The sequence below is a fragment of the Mustela lutreola genome, chromosome 5 (genome assembly GCF_030435805.1).
Source record: "Mustela lutreola isolate mMusLut2 chromosome 5, mMusLut2.pri, whole genome shotgun sequence".
NCBI classification, from domain to species: domain Eukaryota; kingdom Metazoa; phylum Chordata; class Mammalia; order Carnivora; family Mustelidae; genus Mustela; species Mustela lutreola.
In genome coordinates this window covers 162,163,775-162,191,260 of record NC_081294.1, presented here as the reverse complement: position 1 = coordinate 162,191,260, position 27,486 = coordinate 162,163,775, and positions in this window count along the sequence as shown.

Genomic DNA, 27,486 nt, shown 5'->3' with positions numbered 1-27,486 from the left:
TCCTTTTTCTTCTTTTCCATTGAGTATCTTTTAAGGGTTGGGCAACAGATAGGCAAGTCAAGTTGTGGTCAGAACCTCAAAGACCACACAGTCTATAAAGGAAGATGGACTCTAAAATGCTAAACTAATATAAAGTTACTAAGTCATAAAAAGACATAGTGGGCAGTGCAGGAAATCCATGGGGTGTGAAAGCAATGTTTTCACATTGTGTACTCAGGGATATTTGCTGAAGGAAACTGTGAGAGTCAGAATTTCCAGGAAGAGATGTTATGAAGCACAAGCATGGAGAATAAATATCATGAGTGCTAAAAGAGCAGTGTGCACTAGGGTACTGAGTTCAGGCTGAGCTTTGTGGCTTCAAGAACATGAAATGACAGCAGAATTCCTGGAAGATGGTGGATGAGGGTGGAGGGTGTCGAATAAAATCAGAAATAAGCAAGGGTCAATACTTTCAGGATTGTAGTCCCCTGGGAAGTTTGGATTTTTTCTGGTTGCACTGGAAAGTAACTGAAGGGTCTCAAGGGAAAGACATGATGAGATTTATATTTTCCAAGGATTATACTGTGAGGAATAAACTGTACTGTTTACAATTGGAGGTGCAGACATTGTAAAAAGACAACCTAAAATAAGCATCCTTTATTTCACTTATAGGTTTGTACATGTATTTTATATAACCATGAAGCAATGAAACATGTGCACTAATAGCCTATTTCTTTTATTTAGAAGCTCCAACTAACCTTCTCCCAAGTCTTAGAGGTAATCAAAGAATTCTGTGATTGTACCTTTATAAGTTCTAAAATAAGATGCTAGCTCTTAAGAGAGATTCTCAGTCCCTTGTGAGACAGAGGTAATCTCAGAGAAAAATACTATGACACACTCTGTGCTTACCATTTTCTTTCTACATCTTGGTTTACTTTCTTGAGTTTGTTTTGGTTGTTTCTCAGGCAACTGGATGGAAAAAGAAAAGAAAGTCTTATTTCCTTAACATGTTTTTACCCCCTTTTCTTGCTTTCCTTACCATTAAAGCAAAGACTGATTTTTCTTTTTGCCAAACTTCTCTGTCCTTCAGAGCTGGCAGGCAGTCATAAATATAGAGGCAGTTCAGAAATTAACCATAGAGACCAGGCTCACAACGGTTTGGAATGCCTATACTCTGACTTCTCCAGAAGAGGTGAGAGGGGTCAAGAATAGAGAAAGATCTTAACAACAAGAAGATATGGCTTATCCAGTGAGCCCAGAAGAGACAGGGAGCTCTCATGCATCCATCCCCATGGAATACTTGTCCTATCAACTTTGGACCTCTGAGCCAGAGCAAGATTGTCCAAACCCTGCTGTTTGACCATCCATGCACATATTGAACACTATAACCCACACCTACATTCAGAGAAGTTTGTTGCACATATTACTCTTGGTATTGTCCCAAAAATTATTATCTTCCTTATAAGAATCAAATAAGCACTGAGTGATAAAATTAAGGCTAGAGAAATCAGGGGCTTTCAAGATTATACAATAGTGAGCTACAGACCCAAGTGCATGATTGCATTAATCAAATTTGTCACTACACTGGTTATCCAAACAGTAATTTTTTGAGTGTCATTTTTCTTCTATTATTGCATTCCCAGCACTTGTCTATTCTCCTCCTTCTATGTAGGACTGCATGCAAAATATCCTGACTATGAATCTCACTTTCTCACCATGATTATTTGGAGAAGACATTTCATCAGTGTTGGTGTTTAAAAGTTCAAGAAACAGTTAGATATTGACATATTGGGCCAGGAAGGAAAGAAAATAATTTGCTAAATACAAATGAAATCAAATTTGAGGAGGAAGGGTCCTTTTTGGAGATGAATTCAGATGCAGAGATTTCTGGATAATATTCACAAGTGATTAAATTTGGATGTAATGATTACTTCATAGTATCGATTGTAAATCAAGCAAAATTTAATTTCAGTGTCCCATGTGTTCTCTTCTGGTTCCCTAGCATCCAGTTTTCTCAATATTCCATTTTTCTAAACTGGTCAATGAAAACAGAATATGCTAAAATAATTCTCCTTAAAGTTATTGATTCACTAACTTCCCCTTCAAAGGGATGTTTGTATTTTAAAGTTAAAAGCAGGAACATATGGGGCACCTGGGTGACTCAGTAGGTTAAGCCTCTGCCTTCATCTCAAGACCTGAATGTCATCTCAGGGTCCTGGAATTGAGACCCACATGGCTCTCTGTTCAGCAGGGAGCCTGATCCCCCTTAGCCCTTGACTGCCTCTCTGCCTACTTGTGATTTCTCTCTCTGTCAAATAAATAAATAAAATCTAAAAAAAAAACAAAAAAACAGGAACATAAAATCCTTAACATTAGCAGGAACCTAATTGGAATTCCATGTCTTTATTACTGAACATAAATGGACACTAAATTCTGCTGTACACAAAGTAATTTTTTTTTTTTGTTATCAGGCAGAACTCAAATAATGTCAGGTCATAGGTGATTTACAAATATATGTTGGCTGAATTAATGTACCATCTTATGTTCTATCATTAAGACAAAAGACATTAAATGAATCTTAAAAAAGTGTTTTGGCCAAGGTGTTGAGATTATGGGTGATTTTTCCAAACTTCCTATTTTTTTTTCAATTCTTTTTATTTTATTTTTTTTAACTCTCCAAGTATTTGGAATTAATTTAAGACATTGCAAATTCACAAAGGAAATCTAAATACCAAAAAAACAACAGCTTAAATTCAATTTATTTATCAAGTAATAAAACTGAAAATTAACAGTGAAATACCTAAAAATGCACATATGTCTAGACATAAAGTAATATAATAAGAAAACCTTATTTTAAAGAAAGGAACATAAAGCAAATATCCTAAAACACTAACAAAAATATAGTGAAAGAAGAAGATAATTTCCAAGATATAGATAAAGGGAAATGTGAAGAAAATGAGTTGATTTCATAAGAAAACACAAATGATTGGCAATGACAAAGTAAGTAGATATCTCTGCTTGGGGGAAAAAAAAGTTATGGGCAGAAATGAATTTGAGAACCAAATATTGGAAAAGAGTAATATTGTCAAGATGGGCAAAAATCTGGCAGAAACATTCAAGTAAAAAGAAAAAGGGAACAAATCTAACATCAAAACAAATTTCAGAGTAAGTATTACAAAGATTAAAAAAACAAGTACTATGAAGAGTTACATAATAAACCTGACGCCTTAAAATCTGACAAAAACAAAATGCAAAATTTGTCACTTGAATATCATCCATACCTCAAAATATTCTAGCCAACATGTTTCCATATAAAGTCTTACCAAAGTTCTTTGACAAATATATCCTCTTATGAAAGATGTTTCAGAAATAGAAAAACAGAAAACAATGTCAAATCCACTTACTGAGATGAGAAGACTCTTCAGTGCAAAATTAAATTAGTGGGAGAAAAGAATTACAGGTTCAATTTACTCATGAAAATAGACACAGTAATTTTCAATATGAATTAATTAATTCTAAAAGTTCAGTAAAAATAACACACACATAGCAACTGAGTGGGTTTTATCCCTGAAATTAAAAGATAGTTCATCGGGCGCCTGGGTGGCTCAGTGGGTTAAGCCGCTGCCTTCAGCTCAGGTCATGATCTCAGGGTCCTGGGATCGAGTCCCGCATCGGGCTCTCTGCTCAGCAGGGAGCCTGCTTCCTCCTCTCTCTGCCTGCCTCTCTGCTTACTTGTAATTTCTCTCTGTCAAATAAATAAATAAAATCTTTAAAAAAAAAATAAAAAAATAAAAGATAGTTCATCATCAACAACAACAAAAAACCCATTGCCATGATTTGCCACCTTAGAGATCTAAGGGAAAAATTACACGGTTATCTTAATAGTTTCAAAAAAATGTATTTGATGATATCTAGTCCCATTAAAAATAAAAATAAAACAGTGAAACTTATTTTAAGATGAAATTTCCTTATTGTGATAAGATCAATGTACCAAAAACCTACAGCAAACTTAATGGAACAATTCAGAAAAAAAAAAAAAAACAAAACTAAGATTATTTACAAGGACACCCCAAAATATTGACAGCTTAAACATAATAATGCCATAAGACAAGAAAAAAGGTATTAATTGTAAGATGAAAAAGGAGAGAAAAAAATTTTATAGAAAATATATTAACTACGTAGAAAGTCCAATAAAATTAACAAAGTATTAAAAGAAATGAGGTTAACAAGGTGGTAGATACACAATAATCTTACAAAATTTAGTAACATTTCAACAACAGCAGTCTAGAAAATAAAACACTTCATAAACTGACTGTTGTAAGTGACTTCTAGGAATCAACCTAACAATGCAAGACAAAAATTATCACCCTACTAAAATACATGGGAGGAGACTTGAATAAATGCCATTAAATAATTGTTTTTATTAAATAATGTATTTGTGTATAATAGCATTTTTCCTTCAAAATAATCTGTATAGTCAGTGTAATCCCAATCAAAAGTTAAGCTTGTACTATTGATAAAATCAACAAATTCAGTTTTAAATAAATGTGGGAAGGGAAAGTCCTCAAAAAGCTAAATTAGTTTTGAAACAAAGAACAAAGAAGCATGTCCTGGAAACTGTTATCAGGCAATATCAATGTCCATTCCACGCTCTTTCTGGTCAGAGAGGAAAGCAACAGCTAGCTAATTTATTTCTGACTCACTTGCAGCCAATATTCAGGCTGCAAATTAGGTGCTGTCTAAAGTACCCAGAGGACTTTTGTGGCTTTACCTCTGACAAACAGGCTCAGAGGTGGGAAGTTTTTCTGCATCAGCATTATGTTGTCCATTTCCAACCTTGCAAACATTGCTGGTGGTGAATTCTTGAATGTGGAGTCACTCAAAAAGCCTCCCGGGCAGCAGTAGCTTCCTAGATCAATTCTGTAGGGTAAGGATATCTTTACAAGAGTCCAGCCTCAAACCCTCACCTTCAGCCATTCCAGCGATTTTATATACAGCTAATTCTTTATATTGAAACCATCTTATTAAAAAAAAAAAAAATCTGCCATGGTTTATATCTCCTGTGCCAAGCCTCTGTGATATCATAGAGGATGACAATACACCAGATACCAAATGATGCTACAAAGTCATAATAATAAAAACAGTATGCTGCTAGTAAAGACAAACAAGAAATAGGTCAATATAAAGAAACTGAGTACAAAGAAACAGATCTATTTACATATATCTATACATAAAAACTTGATGTATAATAAAGAAGTAACCATAAATCAATGGGAAAAGAATCAATTTTAAAAAATTTTTTTATTTTTATAAACATAAAATATATTTTTATCCCCTGGGGTACAAGTATGTGAATCACCAGGTTTACACACTTAACAGTACTCACTATAACACATACCCTCCCCAATGTCCATAACCCAACACCCCTTCCCCAAACCCCCCTCCACCCAGCAACCCTCAGTTTGTTTTGTGAGATTAAGAGTCACTTATGGTTTGTCTCCCTCCCACTCCCATCTTGTTTCATTTATTATTCTCCTACCCCCTTAAACCCCCCCTGTTGCATCTCCACTTCTTCAGATCATGGAGAGCATATGATAGTTGTCTTTCTCCGCTTGACTTATTTTGATAAGCATGATACCCCCTAGTTCCATCCACGTCATCGCAAATGGCAAGACTTCATTTTTGATGGCTGCATAGTATTCCATTGTGTATATATACCACTTCTTCTTTATCCATTCATCTGTTGATGGACATCTAGGTTCTTTCCATTGTTTGGCTCTTTTGGACATTGCTGCTATAAACATTCGGGTGCATGTGCCCCTTTGGATCACTATGTTTGTATCTTTAGGGTAAATACCCAGTAGTGCAATTGCTGGGTCACTGGGTAGTTCTATTTTCAACATTTTGAGGAACCTCCATGCTATTTTCCAGAGTGGTTGCACCAACACGCATTCCCAACAGCAGTGTAGGAGGGTTCCCCTTTCTCCACATCCCCGCCAGCATCTGTCATTTCCTGACTTGTTAATTTTAGCCATTCTGACTGGTGTGAGGTTATATCTCATTGTGGTTTTGATTTGTATTTTCCTGATGCTGAGTGACATGGAGCACTTTTTCATGTGTCTGTTGGCCATCTGGATGTCTTCTTTGCAGAAATGTCTGTTCATGTCCTCTGCCCATTTCTTGATTGGATTATTTTTTCTTGGGGGGTTGAGTTAGCTAAGCTCTTTATAGATTTTGGACACTAGCCCAGTATCTGATATGTCGTTTGCAAATATCTTACCCCATTCTATCAGTTGTCTCTTGGTTTTATTAACTTTTTCCTTTGCTGTGCAAAAGCTTTTGATCTTGATGAAATCCCAATAGTTCATTTTTGCCCTTGCTTCCCTTGCCTTTGGCGATGTTCCTAGGAAGATGTTGCTACGGCTGAGGTCGAAGAGATTGCTGCCTGTGTTCTCCTCAAGGATTTTGATGGATTCCTTTTCACAATGAGTCTATTTTCGTGTGTGGTGTAAGTAAATGGTCCAATTTCATTTTTCTGCATGTGGCTGTCCAATTTTCCCAATACCATTTACTGAAGAGACTGTCTTTTTTCCATTGGAAATTCTTTCCTGCTTTGTTGAAGATTAGTTGACCATAGAGTTGAGGGTCTATTTCTGGGCTCTCTATTCTGTTCCATTGATCTATGTGTCTGTTTTTGTGCCAGTACCATGCTGTCTTGATGATGACAGCTTTGTAATAGAGCTTGAAGTCTGGAATTTTGATGCCACCAACTTTGGCTTTCTTTTTCAATATTCCTTTGGCTATTCGATATCTTTTCTGGTTCCATATAAAGTTTAGGATTCTTTGTTCCATTTCTTTGAAAAAGATGAATGGTACTTTGATAGGAATTGCATTAAATGTGTTGATTGCTTTAGGTAGCATAGACATTTTCACAATATTTATTCTTCCAATCCAGGAGCATGGAACATTTTTCCATTTCTTTGTGTCTTCCTCAATTTCTTTCATGAGTATTTTATAGTTTTCTGAGTATAGATTCTGTGCCTCTTTGGTTAGGTTTATTCCTAGGTATCTTATGGTTTGGGGTGCAATTATAAATGGGATTGACTCCTTAATTTCTCTTTCTTCTGTCTTGTTGTTGGTGTAGAGAAATGCAACTGATTTCTGTGCATTGATTTTATATCCTAACACTTTACTGAATTACTGTACAAGTTGTAGCAGTTTTGGAGTGGAGTCCTTTGGGTTTTCCACATATAGTATCATATCATCTGCGAAGAGTGATAGTTTGACTTCTTCTTTGCTGATTTGGATGCCTTTAATTTCCTTTTGTTGTCTGATTGCTGAGGTTAGGACTTCTAGTACTATGTTGAATAGCGGTGGCGATAATGGACATCCCTGCCATGTTCCTGACCTTAGCAGTAAAGCTTTCAGTTTTTCTCCATTGAGAATGATATTTGCAGTGGGCTTTTCATAGATGGCTTTGATAATATTGAGGTATGTGCCCTCTATCCCTACACTTTGCAGAGTTTTGATCAGGAAGGGATGCTGTACTTTGTCAAATGCTTTTTCACCATCTATTGAGAGTATCATATGGTTCTTGTTCTTTCTTTTATTGATGTGTTGTATCACATTGATTGATTTGCGGATGTTGAACCAACCTTGCAGTCCTGGAATAAATCCCAATTGGTCATGGTGAATAATCCTTTTAATGTACTGTTGAATCCTATTGGCTAGTATTTTGGTGAGAATTTTTGCATCCATGTTCATCAAGGATATTGGTCTGTAGTTCTCTTTTTTGGTGGGATCCTTGTCTGGTTTTGGGATCAAGGTGATGCTGGCCTCATAAAATGAGTTTGGAAGTTTTCCTTCCATTTCTATTTTTTGGAACAGTTTCAGGAGAATAGGAATTAGTTCTTCTTTAAATATTTGGTAGAATTCCCCCAGGAAGCCGTCTGGCCCTGGGCTTATGTTTGTTTGGAGATTTTTAATGACTGTTTCAATCTCCTTACTGGTTATGGGGCTGTTCAGGCTTTCTATTTCTTCCTGGTTCGGTTGTGGTAGTTTATATGTCTCTAGAAATGCATCCATTTCATCCAGATTGTCAAATTTGTTGGCATAGAGTTGCTCCTAGTATGTTCTTATAATGGTTTATATTTCTTTGGTGTTAGTTGTGATCTCTCCTCTTTCATTCATGATTTTATTTATTTGGGTCCTTTCCCTTTTCTTTTTGATAAGTCTGGCCAGGGGTTTATCTATCTTATTAATTCTTTCAAAGAACCAGCTCCTAGTTTCATTGATTTGTTCTATTGTTTTTTTGGTTTCTATTTCATTGATTTCTGCTCTGATCTTTATGATTTCTCTTCTCCTGCTGGGCTTTAGGGTTTCTTTCTTGTTCTTCCTCCAGCTCCTTTAGGTGTAGGGTTAGGTTGTGTACCTGAGACCTTTCTTGTTTCTTGAGAAAGGCTTGTACCACTATATTTTCCTCTCAGGACTGCCTTTGTTGTGTCCCACAGATTTTGAACCGTTGTATTTTCATTATCATTTGTTTCCATGATTTTTTTCAATTCTTCTTTAATTTCCTGGTTAACCCATTCATTCTTTAGAAGGATGCTGTTTAGTCTCCATGTATTTGGGTTCTTTTCAAACTTCCTTTTGTTGTTGAGTTCTAGCTTTAGAGCATTGTGGTCTGAAAATATGCAGGGAATGATCCCAATCTTTTGATACCAGTTGAGTCCTGATTTAGGACCCAGGATGTGATCTATTCTGGAGAATGTTCCATGTGCACTAGAGAAGAATGTGTATTCTGTTGCTTTGGGATGAAATGTTCTGAATATATCTGTGATGTCCATCTGGTCCAGTGTGTCGTTTAAGGCCTTTATTTCCTTGCTGATCTTTTGCTTGGATGATCTGTCCATTTCAGTGAGGGGAGTGTTAAAGTCCCCTACTATTATTGTATTATTGTTGATGCGTTTCTTTGATTTTGTTATTAATTGGTTTATATAGTTGGCTGCTCCCACGTTGGGGGCATAGATATTTAAAATTGTTAGATCTTCTTGTTGGACAGATCCTTTGAGTATGATATAGTGTCCTTCCTCATCTCTTATTATAGTCCTTGGCTTAAAATCTAATTGATCTGATATAAGGATTGCCACTCCTGCTTTTTTCTGATGTCCATTAGCATGGTAAATTCTTTTCCACCCCCTCACTTTAAATCTGGAGGTGTCTTCGGGCCTAAAATGAGTTTCTTGGAGGCAACATATAGATGGGTTTTGTTTTTTTATCCATTCTGATACCCTGTGTCTTTTGACAGGGGCATTTAGCCCATTAACATTCAGGGTAACTATTGAGAGATATGAATTTAGGGCCATTGTATTGCCTGTAAGGTGACTGTTACTGTATATGGTCTCTTTTGCTTAGAGGACCCCTTTCAATATTTCCTGTAGAGCTGGTTTGGTGTTTGCAAATTCTTTCAGTTTTTGTTTGTCCTGGAAGCTTTTAATCTCTCCTTCTATTTTCAATGATAGCCTAGCTGGATATAGTTTTCTTGGCTGCATGTTTTTCTCGTTTAGTGTTCTGAAAATATCATGCCAGCTCTTTCTGGCCTGCCAGGTCTCTGTGGATAAGTCAGCTGCCAATCTAATATTTTTACCACTTTATGTTACAGACTTCTTTTCCCGGGCTGCTTTCAGGATTTTCTCTTTGTCACTGAGACTTGTAAATTTTACTATTAGGTGATGGGGTGTGGGCCTATTCTTATTGATTTTGAGGGGCATTCTCTGAACCTCCTGAATTTTGATGCTCGTTCCCTTTGCCATATTAGGGAAATTCTCCCCAATAATTCTCTCCAGTATACCTTCTGCTCCCCTCTCTCTTTCTTCTTCTTCTGGAATCCCAATTATTCTAATGTTGTTTCGTCTTATGGTGTCACTTATCTCTCGAATTCTCCCCTCGTGGTCCAGTAGCTGTTTGTCCCTCTTTTGCTAAGCTTCTTTATTCTCTGTCATTTGGTCTTCTATATCACTAATTCTTTCTTCTGCCTCATTTATCCTAGCAGTGAGAGCCTCCATTTTTGATTGCACCTCATTAATAGCTTTTTTGATTTCAACTTGGTTAGATTTTAGTTCTTTTATTTCTCCAGAAAGGGCTTTTATATCTCTCGAGAGGGTTTCTCTGATATCTTCCATGCCTTTTTCGAGCCCGGCTAGAACCTTGAGAATTGTCATTCTGAACTCTAGATCTGACATATTACCAATGTCTGTATATATTAGGTCCCTAGCCTTCGGTACTGCCTCTTGTTCTTTTTTTTTGTGTTGAATTTTTCCGTCTTGTCGCTTTGTCCAGATAAGAGTATATGAAGGGGCAAGTAAAATACTAAAAGGGTGGCAACAACCCCAGGAAAATATGCTTTAACCAAATTAGAAGAGATTCAAAATCGTGAGGGGGGAGAAAGGGGATAAAAATAGGTTCAAAAAGGAAGAAAGAAAAAAAAGAAAAAAGAAAAAAAAGAATTTAAAAAAAAGAAAACACCTAAGAAAAATATAAAAAAGAAAAAAATATATATATATATTAGATAAACTAGTAAAAAATCGTTAAAAAAGAAAAAGGTAACAGTTAAAAGAAAAATTTTACCCGAAGGCGAGAAAAAAAAAAAACAAAAAATAAAAAAGAAAATAATTAAATTAACTGCAAGACTAAAAATATCACAGGGAGAAAGCCATGAGTTCTGTGCTTTGCTTTCTCCTCCTCTGGAATTCTGCTGCTCTCCTTGGTATTGAAACCGCACTCCTTGGTAGGTGAACTTGGTCTTGGCTGGATTTCTTGTTGATCTTCTGGGGGAGGGGCCTGTTGTAGTGATTCTCATGTGTCTACCCCAGGCGGAATTACACCGCCCTTACCCGTGGCCAGGGTGAGTAATCAGCTCAAGTTTGCTTTCAGGAGCTTTTGTTCCCTGAGCTCTTTCCGTAGAGTTCCGGAGGACGGGAATACAAATGGCGGCCTCCTGGTCTCTGGCCTGGAGGAGCCGCGAGCCCAGGGCTGCACTCCTCAGTGCGCCCTCAGAGAACAGCGCCCAGTTACTCCTGTCTGCCTGACCTCCGGCCGCGCTCCGCGCTCACCGAGCCTGTGACCGGTTCAAGGCACCCCGAGCTGCGAGCTTACTGTGTGCTCTATCTCTGTAGCCGGCTTTCCCATTCCAATACCCGCAAGCTCTGTGACACTCAGACACCCCCAATCCTTCTGTGACCCTGCGGGACCTGAGGCCACGCTGACCCCGTGTGGGCTTTGCCCCGAGTAGCCTCTGGAGCCATGTCCCTCAGTGGAACAGACTTTTAAAAGTCCCGATTTTGTGCTCTGTTGTTCCGCCGCTTGCCGGGAGCCGGCCCCTCCCCCCGGGGTCTATCTTCCCGTCGCTTTGGATTCACTTCTCCGTTGGTCCTACCTTTCAGAAAGTGGTTGTTTTTCTGTTTCCAGAATTGATGTTCTTCTTCTCTTCAATCTACCGATGGATTTTCAGGTGTTTGCAATCTTTAGATAAGCTATCTAGCTGATCTCCGGTTAGCTGAAGTAGTCTCAGCCTGCTACTTCTCCGCCATCTTGACTCCTCCTCGAAAGAGTGAATTTTTAATTGATGAAGTTGTAAAGTCTGACTCACTATTTGGAGAGTGGGGAAAAAAAGAAAAACCCCTACTTCATGCTATGTTCAATGAATATGGGGGATAAAAATCTAAATAAGAAAGTCAGTCAGAAAAAGTTTACAGAAATATCTTTGTCACATAGCAGTAGAAGAAAATATAGGAGCCTTCACAAGAGGATGGCGACCCAAAAAAGTGACCACAGCAGAAAACTTTCATACCTTTTAGCCAAAGAAACAATAAATTTGTGAAGAATGGACAAGGCAGAGGGTTTGCACTAGCAGTGGTAAATGGTGAATTAACAAGTTTTGTTTATACAGCACTATCAACCCCACACTCCCTATCTCTGATAATGAGGATATCCCTTCTCCTCCTAGTACAGGAAGAACCCCCTTTATGCGGGAGATTTATCATCTGTTTTCAGGTAGAGGGATGAGGGGCTAGGGAGATCAGAGTGACATTTCTGCTTCTGCCATTTTCTCAAACTCCTTTGGTGTAAGATATTCAGTACAACAAGGCACCATATTTTGGGGTAGTGGATCCTTTAATCCATCAATGGATATATGGAAATGTAAGGGCCTGGTTGGCCAGAAGGAATCATTTTGTGTTTATTCAGTAAACTTAGATTGACCCTGCCCCTCTCAGAGGAACTTACTTGCAAAGCCTAGATACAAGAGTGGGTCAGGCCAGGTGAAGACATCCAATCAGTGGGGCACACATATATCTACTAGGGTAAATTAAAATTCAATTGGTCACCTGTGTGTTACCTAGCAGTTTTTTTCTGTGTGTGGCAGACTTAGCATGACTGTGCAGTTTTCTCTGTGTATTGAAATCTCATTGGCCACCTGTATATAGCCTGGCTAAACTACCTCTATAAAGGTTAGTTTGTGAGGCTGGGAGGGGTTGCCTCTTTGCAAGAGATGGCCCTGACCGGTCAGTTTGATTCTTGATGCTTGGTGCGAAATAAAGCTTTGCTTGACCTTCACTTTGTATTAGTCTCACTCCTTTGATTATGAACCCTAACATTGGAGCAGGCACCCAGATTCAAATGACAAGAAATGAGCCTTCGATGGAATTTTTTGGAAAAGCCTCCAGAGGTAAATTCACGGGATCCTGTTTGTCTGGTTGGAGCTTCAGGGTATGGCCCACTGGGGAGAAGCTGGATGCAGCCATGCCCTCCAGGGCTGAAGTGGATGAGGAGACACCCCATCCCTCTGCTGGCAAATCTATGGGGGGTTGGAGTCCCCCTGGGCTTTTGGGGGGTTCGAGTACCCCTAGGTGGTCACCAGGGGGTTTGAGTCCCCCTGGGCAGTCAGGGGGTTCAAGTCCCACAGACAGTCAGGGGGTTTGAGTCCCCTTGGGTGGTTGAAAGGTTCGAGTCCCCCTAGGCGGTTGGGGGATAAAGAAAGCCCCCACCAGTGGCAGATTCTAGGTAAGAATCATTGGGCCTGTGGTTGTCTTTGCCTGGTCTTTTTGTTGTCTGTTGTGTTGTTTGTTATGATTGAAGGAATGGGGCAAGCAGAGAGTAAGGGGACTCTGACTTTTATCTCTCCGTTCTTCATAATAGATGTGAGGCTTCTCGCTCAATCATTTTGTGTGTTAAGGGCTATGACTGGAGCCAACTGGGGTTAGTCTAATACCGGGTTAAGGTGCCCAATGCTGATGCTCATTGGAGCCGAGCGTGGAATATGAGTGCCTAGTGGGCCACTTTTGGTAAGCAGAACTGGCACTGTGGGATGAACCGACCTCAAGACAGAGACTTTAAGGAATATTCCCAAGCAGCTGTCAAAAGTCCCTTTGTTTCAGGGAATTCCTTGCCTTCTCTGGCCCAACGTGGACTGTGTAGCCCCTCCCCCTTGCTGGCGGGAGAGCATGGCATCTAAAGTGGAAATGGTTATTTGTCTGTCTCAAGGTTTTAATGGGTAATTATTAAAGTGTCTTCCAAAATCTTTGGTAACCTGAAACTGTGAAGGGTTGCTTGAATGACAAATGGAATTAAATTGGTTGGACATCTGGGTCTTAACCAAATGGGATAAAATGCTAGAGCGTTGGCTGCTGGAACTGGGTTTGTGCTTTTGAAATTTGCTGTGTTTAACTGATTCATAAATTTGCCTTCTAGGAATTCTCTTGTAAAATGACTTCTGCCTTCAAGGAAATCATATGGGAAGACTTTCAGGACAAATATAGGTCTTTGATATGTTGAAATCCTGGAACTGAAATGGGTAAGAATTTACAGAAGTAAAAGCTGCATTCAGACTAAACCAGAATTATTAACACGGGACTAGGTGAACTGAAAGATTGTAATGTTGTATCTTTTGATGTTTTGTCTTATATTTGCTCTTCCAGACTAGGGAAACTTTTTCTTAAGTTATCTGTAACTTACAGAGATAAAAATGTAGTCATTTGTAAACAAATCAAGGTATTCAACTCTTTCTCTCTATCTGAACCCTCTGAAACCAAAAGGTCTCGGCAAGTATTCTTTCTTCCATAGCAATCAGTCGTTTGCATAAGTTCAATAAGAATCTGTTCTCCTTGTAACAGGACACAATTGGAAACACTGGTTATTTTACCATGGTTTTGACTGAAATATATTTGAAAAGACTCAGATATGACTAGAGAGCTTAAAGGAACTAAGGTTGACTTTATAAAACCTGGAACCGTAAAGCCCTTTGGAACTGTTGGCCTGATACCTTGCTTACAGAGTTCCCAGCAGCCTCACCAGGTGAGTAAAGGATGTTACTTCCTGGAAGGTGCAGGAGCCTCAGGATTCTTTTGGGGTCATAGGAAGAGGAATTCTCCCAGATTGACAGGTATTGCAGGCATGTGTGATGGCAAGTATGTAGCTTGGCTTCTGGCTTGGAGAGGCTATCATAAGTTCAACCTAGAGATTTCTTACGGGACGTTCCAGTAGAGCAGATTCTAAAAGATTTATATGATCTCTCACTGTTCTTGCTGAGCTTGTGTAAATAATTAGGCTTGTTAAAATTGGACTTGTTTTTCAAATAAATTAGTCCTGATTTGGCTATCTCTGTAAACGAGGGTTACTTTAGAGAGAAAAATTATGTTTAATAACACACCTTTATGGATGTTAAATTCTAGATTTGATTGTCTTTAAATGTTTGTTTACTTAAGCTCGACAACTTGAGATAAACTTCAGGGAAGATGCATGATATTTCATTTAGACGATCTTGCTTTTGCCAGTCAGTCAGACCCAGATATAGGAAACTCCAGAAAATTGAAATATTTGAAGGGAAGAATCTGACTGAGTTAGTGAAAATAGCAGAAAAAGTGTTTAACAACAGGGATGCACAAGAGGATGAAAAACAGACCAAAAATGTGGTTAAGGTTTTGGCACTACATGAGGCAGGGAGGAGACGGGTAGGGGATAGTAAATGGAAGGAAAAGCCTAAGCACAGAGAAGGCAGGCAAGAAGACTTAGATTCATATCAGTGCACTTACTGTAAGGAAAAAGGACATTGGGCCAGGGAGTGCCCCAAAAGGAAGACAGCAATGCTTCCCACCAGAGACTGCAGGGGCCATGGTTTGGAGCCCCTCTCTGAACCTCAGGTAAAAATTGAAGTGGAGGGGAAATCGGTTGATTTTTGGTCAACACCAGAGTCCAATTCTCATCATTACTTAAAAGTATGGGAAACCTATCTGGAGAGGAAGTTTGGGTACAAGGAGCAAATGTCACAGAGAGACATAAATGGACAACAGAAAGAACTTTAAATTTGGCCTTGGGAGTAGTTAAACATTGATTTTTGGTCCTCCCTAATGCCCCATATAACTTGATGGGAAGAGATCACCTTCACAAGTTAAGAGCTGGCATTCAGTTCTTGGAAGGAGACATGACTGTAACCTTGAGACCACCAACTGTACAAGTGCTTATGGCAGCAGTAGATGAATACCTCCTTTATGAGCCAGTCTCAAAACCAGAGGACACAAGGGTGGGAGAGCTTTCTCCAAATCCTACAGGATGAGTTTTCGGAGGTCTGGGCAGAAGGGAAGCCCCCTGGATTGACCAAGGAACAACCTCCAGTGGTGGTACAATTAAAGGCGACAGCTATAGCTGTTCACATTTAGCAGTGCCCCCCTTCCCTGGGAAGTGAAGGAAGGGATCAGAAAACACATTAACTGCCTCCAAGGAGACGGGATCCTAATTCCTTGCAAATCTCCATGGAACACACCTTTGCTGCCTGTCAAAAAGGCTGAGATCAATCCGTCCAGGACTTGCAGAAAGTTAATAAATGGGTTGAAGATATCCACCCTACAGTGCCTAACCCCTATACCCTACTCTCCCTCCTCGGCCCCAAAAGAACTGTGTATATCATCTTAGATCTCAAGGATGCATTTTCTCTGCATGTCTTTAGCAAAGGAATTCTCAGCACCTTTTTGATTTTGAGTGGTCAGACCCACAGGAAGGATTCCAAGGCCAGCTCACCTGGACAACACTTCCCCAAGGGTTCAAGAATTTGCCCACTATCTTCGACGAGGTCCTACATGAGGATTTGCATGGTACAGAACCTCCAACCCAGGAGTCACTCTGTTACAGTACATTGATGACTTGCTAGTAGCCGCTGAGGACTAAGAGTCATATGAGTCATGTTTGTGGGGGATGGGAGCTCTCTTACAGACTCTGCATGAAAAGGGGTATTGGGTGTCAGAGAACAAAGCACAGCTCTGTCAGAGCCATGCCACTTATTTAGGCTTTGATCTCCACAAGGAAGTGCGTTCACTGTCTGAGTGCAGGAAACAGTTGATCACCTGCTACCCCTGCCCCACCACGTCCTGACAAGTGAGGGGTTTCTTGGGATTGTGGGCTACTGTAGACTATGGATACCACGGTTTGTGGAGATTGCCTGGTTGGCCAGAGGGAGTCATTTTGTGTTTATGCAGTAAACTTAGATTGACCCCATACAGTAAACTTAGATTGACCCTGCCCCTCCCAGAGGAACTTACTTGCAAAGCCTAGATACAAGGGCGGGTCAGGCCAGGTGAAGACATACAATCAGTGGGGTGTGCATATATCTACTAGGGTAAATTAAAATTCAATTGGTCACCTGTGTGTTACCTAGCAGTTTTTTCCTGTGTGTGGCAGACTTAGCATGACTGTGCAGTTTTCTCTGTGTATTGTAATCTCATTGGCCACCTGTGTATAGCCTGGCTAAAGTACCTCTATAAAGGTTAGTTTGTGAGGCTGGGAGGGGTTGCCTCTTTGCAAGAGACGGCCCTGACCGGTCAGTTTGATTCTCGATGTTTGGTGTGAAATAAAGCTTTGCTTGACCTTCACTTTGTACCAGTCTCTCTCCTTTGATTACAGACCCTAATAGAGAGAAGAATTTATGCATTCTACATGTAATTTGTATGCAAGCTATAGGTTTCTAGAAGAAGGAACACTTCCCATTATTCATTTAGTGTTGAATCCCATAGATGAGGAGAAGTTAGAATGTTGCATTACATCCCCTCAATCCCCTTTGAGAACAACTAGAAGGTCCTGGACACAGCATGGGCTCACTTTTTTTTTTTTTTTTAAGATTTTATTTATTTATTTGACAGACAGAGATCACAAGTAGGCAGAGAGGGAGGCAGAGAGAGAGAGGGGAAAGCAGGTTCCCTGCTGAGCAGAGAGCCTGATATGGGGCTCGATCCCAGGACTCTGGGATCATGACTTGAGCCGAAGGCAGAGGCTTTAACCCACTGAGCCACCCAGGCGCCCCAGCATGGGCTCACTTTTAACATGGAAAGGAGTCCTATAGAAGACCTCCTTAAGTAATTAGAGAAGGCCAGTGAACTTTGGAGTCTTGCTTGGTTCATTTCTAGTGACTTAAATTACCTTTTCTTACTGTGAAACCACAATCTTTTAACCTAAATTTCAAAACTTGTAAAAATTGGAATAACAATGTCTCCTTTATAGTATCATTAGGAGGATTAAGGCCAATTACATAACATGCTTGGAACCCTTAAATAGATTCATAAATGTCATTTCCCTTCCCCATTAATTCCACTGGACTGGAATGACTAAGAATAAAATCTGGAGAGTCTTTGGTACAAGTCTTGGGACTCTTTTGCTGCTTGGCTGACCCCACAGGGGTACTAGGTTAATGGTTAGGTCTGGAGACAGTGAAATATTTTATCATAGTAAAGGAAAGTGACTTGTGATGTAGAGTGAGTGTCTATTTCTTATCAGTTCTCTTTACTCCATCTGATATACTTGTTGAGGATCTGACCATCGAGGAGGAAACTGGGAATTTCCCAACTCCGTATCACCTCACATAAAACCCATTCCTGCTTTCCCTGCTTCTGTGTCTACTCTATCTCCATATAAGTACAGTATAGTCCAAGATTTTCTAATGATGGAGAGCTCTCTGAGAGATAACAGGAGTAACTTTAAATTTCATTTGGGGAAATAATCTTAGCCTTCTCTTATAGCACATCTGTGATCCAAATGGCAAACATCAAGATGAATCATTGGAAACCTGTCTACTTTTATTGAGCCTTTTTTTTCAAATTAACATATAATGTATTATTTGTTTTAGGGTACAGATCTGTGAATCATCAGTCTTACACAATTCACAGCACTCACCATAGCACATACCCTCCCCAGTGTCCATCACCAGCCACCCTATCCCTGTGCCCACCCATTCCCCAGCAGCCCTAAGTTTGTTTCCTGAGGTTAAGAGTCTCTTATGGCTTGTCTCCCTCCCCAGTCCCATCTTGTTTCATTTTCCCCTCCCTTCCCCCATGACCCCCCACCTTCCTTCTCAAATTCCTCATATCAGAGAGATCATATGGTAATTGTCATTCTCTAATTGACTTATTTTGCTTAGCATGATACCCTCTAGTTCCACCCATGTCATTGTAAATGGCAAGATTTCATTTCTTTTGATGGCTGCATAGTATTCCATTATAGATAGATGTGTGTGTGTGTGTGTGTGTGTGTGTGTTTGTGTGTGTGTGTGTATCAATTCATCTGTTGATGGACATCTAGTTTCTTTCCATAGCTTGGCTATTGTTTAACTTTTTTTTTTTTTTTTCATTTTGGTTGTTCCTGCCACATCTCAGCTTTTTACAATCTATTGCTTGCTATATTTTAAGTTTCTTAACTTGTCCATTTCTGTCTGCCATTACATCGAATTCACAGAGGACAGACATTTCTCTCTAAAATATGAGCCATGTTACATCTTTCTCCAATTCACAAATATCCACTGAATTACAAGTTCCTTTGGGCCTTTGAAGACTGCATCATCAACCAAACCTCATTTCCATCTTTTTTTTTTTTTTTTCCTATTGGCTCTATTCTTGAACAATATGCTTGGAGCCACCAGATATTTCAAACTCTTATACATTTTCACATATTGTCCCTTCAGTTTGGAAAGTCTTTTCTGAATTTTATTGGTTTGTTAAACATTTACAGACAATCCATACAGCAATTCCTAAAACATGACCTTCCTTTAAGCTATTCTGGATCAGAATTGCACTCATTTATTTCCTCTTGTTTCTATACCACATTCTTTACACTTCTACGTAAAATACATTAACTTCCTTTTTTTGTCTTCAAAAATTTTATTTGTTTATTTGAGAGAAAAGAATAGAGAAAGCATGGCAAAAGGCAGAGAGAGAGGAAGAGGAAGAGGGAAAGAATCTCAAGTAGAATCTGTGCTGAGCATGGAGCCCAATCCTGGACTCAATCTTGGTACCCTAATATCAGGACCTGAGCCAAAGAAACCAAGAGTTGGAAGCTTACCTGACTGAGCCTGTCAGGCATCCTGTGCCTTGCTGTTTCATCTTACTACATCTTTCAAAGAACAGAAGTTTCAAATTTTGCTTGTCTCAATTATCTATTTTTTTATGGGTGATGAGCATTAACACATTAACTTCTGCCCTATTTGAAAAAGAGGCTATTGTGGTACAGTGGAAATGACACATGACCTGATATCAGAAATTTTACCCCCATACACAGTTTATAGTATATTACATATTATATTAAGTCATAATGCCATAAACCCTGAAAAACAAGGGAAGACAGAAATTACACTGTAACTTCATCACTTAATAGAAAAAAAGACCTTGATAAATTTTTATCTTCTCTTAACTATGTAATTTTTCTTAAGCTATAGCACAGTGATTAAGTGCAGTGTCTCTTAAAAGGCCTTATTATAATTATTATTATTATTATTATTTTAAATCAACATTCACTGAAGTCTCTCCTCAGTTTAATTTTTTCCTTAATGCAAAGAGTGCTCATATGGACTTTCCAAAATTATTGATTAAAGCCTTTTCCATAAAAATGAATGTTTGAATTCAACTCTTTTTTTTTTTAATATTTTATTTATTTATTTATTTGACAGACAGAGATCACAAGTAGGCAGAGAGTCAGGCAGAGAGAGGAAAGGAGGAAGGTTTTCTGCTGTGCAGAGATCCTGATGTGGGTCTCGATCCCCAGACTCAGAGATCCCTGGAACCTGGGATCATGACCTGAGCTGAAGGCAGAGGCTTTAACCCACTGAGCCATGCAGGCGCCCCTGAAATCAACTCTTTAAGCAAAATTATGTTGTTTCCCCTCCATCTCCAAGGAAGACATACAGGTAGATGGCCAACAGGTACATGAAAACATACTCAGCATTAATAATTATGAGGGAAATGCAGATTCAAATCACAGTGAGTTATTATTTCAAACCTTTTAGGAGGGCTGTCATCCAAAAATTTAAAAAAATGAAAAAAAAATAATAAGTGTTGGCAAAGGTATTAAGGAATTAAAATTCTTGTGAACTGTTGGTAGAAATACAAATGGTACAGGTACTATGGAAAATGTCATGAAACCTCCTCAAAAATTAAAAATAGAATAACCCTATGAACTAGCAATCCTGTTCCTAAGTATATATCCAAAGCATCAAGATAAAGATCTTAAAAACCTATCCACATGCCCATGTTCACTATAGCATTATTTACCAATATCCAAGATGTACAAACAAACAAAATGTCTTTCCAAAATGGATAAAGAAAATATTTAGACATAGACATACGGTGGAATGTTAGTCAACCATAAAAAAGAAGGAAGTACTACCATTTGCAACTACATGAGTGAACCTTATGGATATTATGTTTAGATGAGATAATTCAATAACTGGAGAGAAAATACTGATTTACCTCACTTATATGTCAAATTGAATATAATCAAACTCTTAGAATCAGAAAATGGAGTGGTAGCTACCAAGGACTATTTTTATGTTGCATGAATAGTTTCCAAAGATCTGTTACACGACATAGTACCTATACTTTAGAATACTGTACAAAATATGTAACAAATACTTCAAAATATGTTAAAATGATAGATTTTATATTGAGTGTTATCACACACACAGACACACACACACACAAACACAAGGAAATTGAAAATAATAGATATGTTTAGTACCTTGATTGTGGTGATTATGTCACAAGAGTTCACATATGTCTAAAATCAACAAATGTATACTTTAACTATGAGTAATTTTTTGTCTGCCAATTATAACTTAATAAAACTTAGAGGTAAAACAACAACAACAACAAAAAACAAGATAACCAGCTGTAGGTTGTGGAGTGGACTAGTAGTGAAACAACTCATTTCATTAACCTCATGTACTCTTGACCTTTTTGTCCCACTACACTCCATGCTCAGACCCTTCTCAGGGTCTTTACTATGATCTTTTGTCTGGAAGCTAATCCCACAGATCTTTGCTTAACCTGCTCACTCTTAATTATACACATCTTTCCTCAGAAGTCAGGTATCCATAATATCACACCCTTCCTTCTACTTTATATTGTAGTACTTATGACCAAATAAATTACATGATTTATAGAACTTTTTGCAACTCCTTCATCCTGCTAGAATAAGTTCCATGAGGTGGAATTTTTCCATCTTGTTCTCAATCATATCTACAGTGCATTGAGTGAGGTTCCTTGAGAACCACATAATTTCTATGAGTGGTTCATTGAAACAAAATATATAGTTCAAGAACCTGAAAACAAGCTCAACTTCAGAGCACTATAAGTAGTTAAATAACAGCTAATACTGATTAATCACCTACCATGTTCTTGCTAACATAAATACATTGTTTCATTTTAGCTTCACAAAATCAAGGATCTGGAAATATTCATATCCTTACCTAGGGTATGGGAATATGGAATCAGAGAAACCAAGAAATGTATCCAGTGCTACAGGAAAAGCAGGCTGAGATTTCCCAGGTGATCTTTTAATAGAAACTATCCATTTCCCTTTTATCTAATTATATGAGCTCCAGGCAATGCTGCTAACCTGCCTTCCAAAGTTCACCAATAGTTTACTCAAAGAATAAAAGTGCATTAATTCAAAGGGATACATGCCCCCCTATATTTATTGCTGCACTATTTACAATAATCAAACTCTGGAAACAGCCCAGTAGTCATCAACTAATGAATGGATAAAGAAGATGTGGTATATATGCACAATGGAATATTACTCATCCATATAAATGAGTGAATTCTTGCCATATACAACTACATGAATGGAGCTAAAGAATATAATGCTAAGCAAAATAAGTCAGTCATAGAAAAAAAAGTATGATTTCACTCATATGTGGAATGTAAGAAACAAAACAAATGAGCAAAGGTAAAACAAAAAATAAGAGAGACAAATCATGAAACAAATTCTTAATTGATGTTCTTAATAAAAGAACAAACTGATGGTTACCAGAGGGCAAGCGGGTGAGGGGATGGGTTAAACAGGTGATGAGGATTAAGGAAAAAACTTGTCATGAGCAAAGGGTGATGTATGGGAATGATGAATTACAATATTCTACACACGAAACTAATATAGCACCGTATCTTAACTAACTGAAACTAAAATAAAAACTTAAAAAAAAAGAGTCCAAATAATATCAATATATTCCAGTTAATTAATAGCTGCCTAAAGTCCTTTTAAACTCTAAGATTTTTTTTCCCCTTCTTGTTTATCCTCCTTGGAATTTTTCTGCTGAAGAAATGTTCTGGATTTTGCTGGTTGCGTTTACATGCTATTGTTTCAAATATGGTTCAAATAAAAATTTCAAACTGTTATTTATCAAGATATAATTGAGAAATAAAATAGTTTTGTAATATAAAAAAAAAATTACTGGAGGCCAATCAAATAATGATAGTAAAAATAAGGTTCACCAAAGAAAAGAGTGTTTTGGACAGAAATTATTCATATTTTACTTACTGGGAATAAAATATCTCTATCACTCATCAGTAAATATATCCAACTATGCAACTCACATTTATTTATTTATTTACTTACTTACTTATTGATTGATTCTAGAATCATAGTACATGGGAGTAATAACAACAACCATGTCATATAATAGTTGTGGAAAAATGTTGAGATAATCTTGTGAAATTCTTAATATTATGTATTCAGAAAGCCTGAAATAATCATCACTTGTTATTATCAATGCAAGTTGAATATTGTGTTCAACCCTGTGAATTCTTTGAGTGTCACTGAATTTGACTGCTGCAAAGTGTGTAGAAAATGCTGGACACTGGAGGTCTCATTCACAGATACCCACAGTGAGATCTCCTGACTCAATGTCCTCCTCTTTCCTCTTTGTGTCTGTATAGATTTTAAAATAGAACTAAGACTGATATCATACTGTATGTTAACTAATAAAATTTAATTTAAACAAATTAAATTTAAATAAATAAAATTTATTTTATTTATTTTAAATATATTTAAATAAAATATTTAATAGTTTATTTAATTATATTATATTATTTTAATAATTTTATATATGATTAAAATGTTTAAATAAAATTTAAATTTAAAACTTAAATAAAAACTTAAAAAACAAATAAAACCAAAACCCATCAAATGGACTTCTCCAGAAAGTCAGGCCTAGAATTCTAAGCAAAGAGCAATGGCTAAAGAGCAGAATAAGAAGAGGGTCTTTGCAAGTGAAAATGTGACCAAACCAAAACATTTCCATCTCTCTGAGTCTAAATGGTTTCACTACAGCCTGGTTAAATTGAAGCAAAATCCTCTTACTGCTTTAATATTTATGAAGTAAAAGTCCATGACTGTTTCCAAAGACCGTCATCTCTATCAGAATATGATAGCAGTTGTATGTCAGAAAACTTAACTTGATCAATTCAAAAAGGAATATAATTAAAAATTGAAAGTTCCTTTAAGTCTCAGTACTACAAAGCAGATCATTTTGACCTCTACTTCCCTCAAATAAGAACTACATATGCTTCTTTGTAAGAGCAAAAAACCATTTATAGAGAACTTTCTTTACATAGAGCATAAGCACAAGTTTCAGGGATGCTCAAGTTTTAAAGGTACTGTCATTGTAATCAAAGGATCCATAATCTAAAAGACTTGTATATAAGTAATCATGATACTAGGTAGAATGTGGCTAGTATCATAAATGCATATAAACCATTTATAACTCATAAAAATGTGAAAGAATAATTTCTGGCAAAGATCAGAAAGAGGTCACATTAGGCCAGGGCATTGCAGAATAAATATTTTGACAAGTAAAAATCATTGGAAAAGTACTCAGGAGTAAGAGGTTTTTTTTTTTTGTTTTTGTTTTTTTTTTTTTTAAGATTTTATTTATTTATTTGACAGAGAGAGATCACAAGTAGTCGGAGAGGCAGGCAGAGAGAGAGAGAGAGGGAAGCAGGCTCCCTGCTGAGCATAGAGCCCGATGCGGGACTCGATCCCAGGACCCCGAGATCATGACCTGAGCCGAAGGCAGCAGCTTAACCCACTGAGCCACCCAGGCGCCCAGGAGTAAGAGTTTTGACAGCCAGTGCACACAGACTTGAAATCAAAAGTGGTCAATTTGATAAGGGTATAAAGTCCATGCAACATATTTACGATAGAAAGGGCAGAAAAATATATATTAACCAAATTAATTTTACTTTATTTAAATCCCTGCTTTGTGTTAAGTTCTAGGGAGACAAAGGGACTGCAAAGATATATTCAAGAAAACAGTTATCCTTGAGAGATTCTCTACTAAACTGAAATAATTGATCAGAGGCTTATTGCTAAGCCATGCAGTGAAGGCAATGCTCCAAGTGAAAAGAGAACAAGATGAAGGGAGTTATTGTTATTATTATTATTTTATTTTATTTCATTTTTCAGGGAGTTATTAAAAAAGAATGTATAAGACCTTAAATTCCAAAATAAGTGGTCTACACTTAACATGTTAAGTAGTGGGAAATGGATGTACCCTGAAACACAGGAGTAATGTGAATAGAGCTCTGTCATGAGCAGATGAATCTAGTTGTGTTAAAGAACATAAATGAATAGCCAAAAGGTATACTAAAAGGTGTTCAACATCACTAATCATCAGGGAAATGCACATCAAAACCACAATGAAATATCACCTGGTGCCTGTCAGAAGGCTATCATCAAAAAGAGAAGTGGTATGAAGTGTTGGCAAAGATGTAAAGAAAAGGGAAACCTTTTACTATTGGTAGAAATATAAATTGATCTAGCCACCATGGAAAACAATTTTTAAATTAAAAATGGAACTAGAATATGATCCAACAATCCCACTTTTAGATATACAGCTGAAGGAAATAAATACAAGATATCAAAGAGATATCCGCACTACCATGTTTTTTGCAAAATTACTCACAATAGCCAAGATATGGAAACAATCTAAGGGTCTGTCAATGGATAAATGAATAAAGAAGATGTAAATAGATGATAGAGCAGATAGATGTTAGATTGATAGATAGATAATAGAAAAATAGATACAGATGATGGATAGAATATGTCCATATATCAGCCACAAGAAAAAAGAAATCCTTCCATTTATGACAACATGGCATGGCATGAACTTGAGGGCATTATGCTAAGTGAAATAAGTCAGACAGAGAAAGACAAATATCACTTCTATATGGAATTTTAAAAAGGTGAACTCTTAGGACCAGAAAGTAGAATGGTGGTTATCAGGGCTAGTGGTAGTGAAATTAGGGAGATCTTGTTTAAGAGTACAAACTTGCAACTACTAGATAGATAAGTCTTGGAGATCGAATGCACAAAATAGTGATTATAACAACAACTTTGTATTGTAAATTTCCAACTTGCTGAGGAACTAGATCTTAATTATTCTAATAACAAAATAGAAGTGATAATTTATGTAATGTGATAGATGTGTTCGGCTAATACTATGGTAGTAACCATATTGCAATAGTAAATATATCAAATCAACAAGCTGTGTACTTTAAACATATACTGTTGTATTTCAATTATATCTTGCTTTTAAAAATCTTGTCTTACTATATTACATAATATAATAAGATTGGAAGGAGTTAAGGTCAGTATGTGGAAGAGTGGGGTGCTATAAAAAGAGTCCTTTAAGATTAAGCAAGCTGTAATAAGAATAATGTCTGTTATCCATATCTATTCTACAACTTCAAAAGCATTCAAGGTGCACCTGGATGGCTCAGTCAGTTAAGTGTCTTCCTTTGGCTCAGGTCATGATCTTCCTGGGATCAAGCCCTAAATTGGACTTCCTGCTCAGGAGGGAGCCTGCTTCTCCCTTTCTCTCTGCCTGCCACTCCTCCTCCTTGTGCACTCTCTCTTTCTCTCTCTCTCTCTCTGTCAAATATGTAAATAGATAAATAAATACATAAAATATTTTTTTAAAGTATTAGAAGGTGAAGAAGGCTAAAAATCACCAAGAAAAGGCACTAGTTAATTCAAAAGCATTTGAGTACATTATTTTGCATCCATAATTTTCAAGAACCTGACTGTTTGTTCTCATCCAGACCCCATGAAGTTGAAGAATGGGAAGATAAACTGTATATCCAGATGAGGATAAAAAGGTATAGAAAAATTCAAGTGACTACAGACTAGGGTTTCTAGATAAAATGCAAAATGCACAGTTAAATTTGAATTTCATTTAAACAGCAATTTTTTAGTATAAGTATGACAGTGCAATAATGTTCCAATGTTGCATAGGGCATATTTACACTTAAAAATTGTTTATCTGATATTAAAATCCAACTTGAAAGCCTGTATTTTTATTTTCTAAAACTGGCAACCTACTGTGGTTCCAAAGAAGGTAAAAAGAGCTGAGTAAACTGAGGTGGTGATGGAACACTGTGTGTTCTTAAAAATGCTGTCATCAGGTTCAAACTTCTTAAAGCATCACTGTGTCACTGTTCCAAATGCATATACCCAGTCTATCCCTCCCTATTTATCCAAAAAGGACCCCTGCCCAGCTTCAGACTCACCTGAATTCTCTCAGGAGATAATTCCCCATTCTCTCACTGTGACTCTACTTTTCAGCTCCTGAGTTTCACTCCACTTTTGGCAATGATGGACACAATGAGACAGGATGTTGCATCTGACCACTGGCTTGTGCTCCTACCAACCATGAGCTGCCAAGGGATGGGCATGGTAGAGAAGGCAGGAAACATTCTGAAGGGGAGGGGTAAAGAAAGGCACATGGGAAAAAAAAGAGAGAGAGAGAGAGAATAAATCTAACACTCTGGGTTTACTTTGATTTCAAGGAAACTCCAGGATTGGAGAATCAGAAGAGACAGGGACTTTCTGATTCTTCACAAATCTTTGATCTCCAGAATACCAATATTTTGTCTTTTCTCAAAGACACAAAAAGAAATTCTCTTGTAAGGAAACTTAAAAAAAAAAAGTTAGAAATAAAATATATTTTTCCCCAGGTTATAAACATTAAATCAAGTGTAAATATCTCTCCTGAAATGTCTGATACTTCAAATAATAATAATAATAATAATAATAATAATAAAATGGGAAAGAAAGAGAAAAAAAGTATGAAAATAGAAGAGTATTGATGTTATACAAGCTAGGTAAAGGACTAATTGTTCTTCCTGTTGTTGTTCCAAGGCT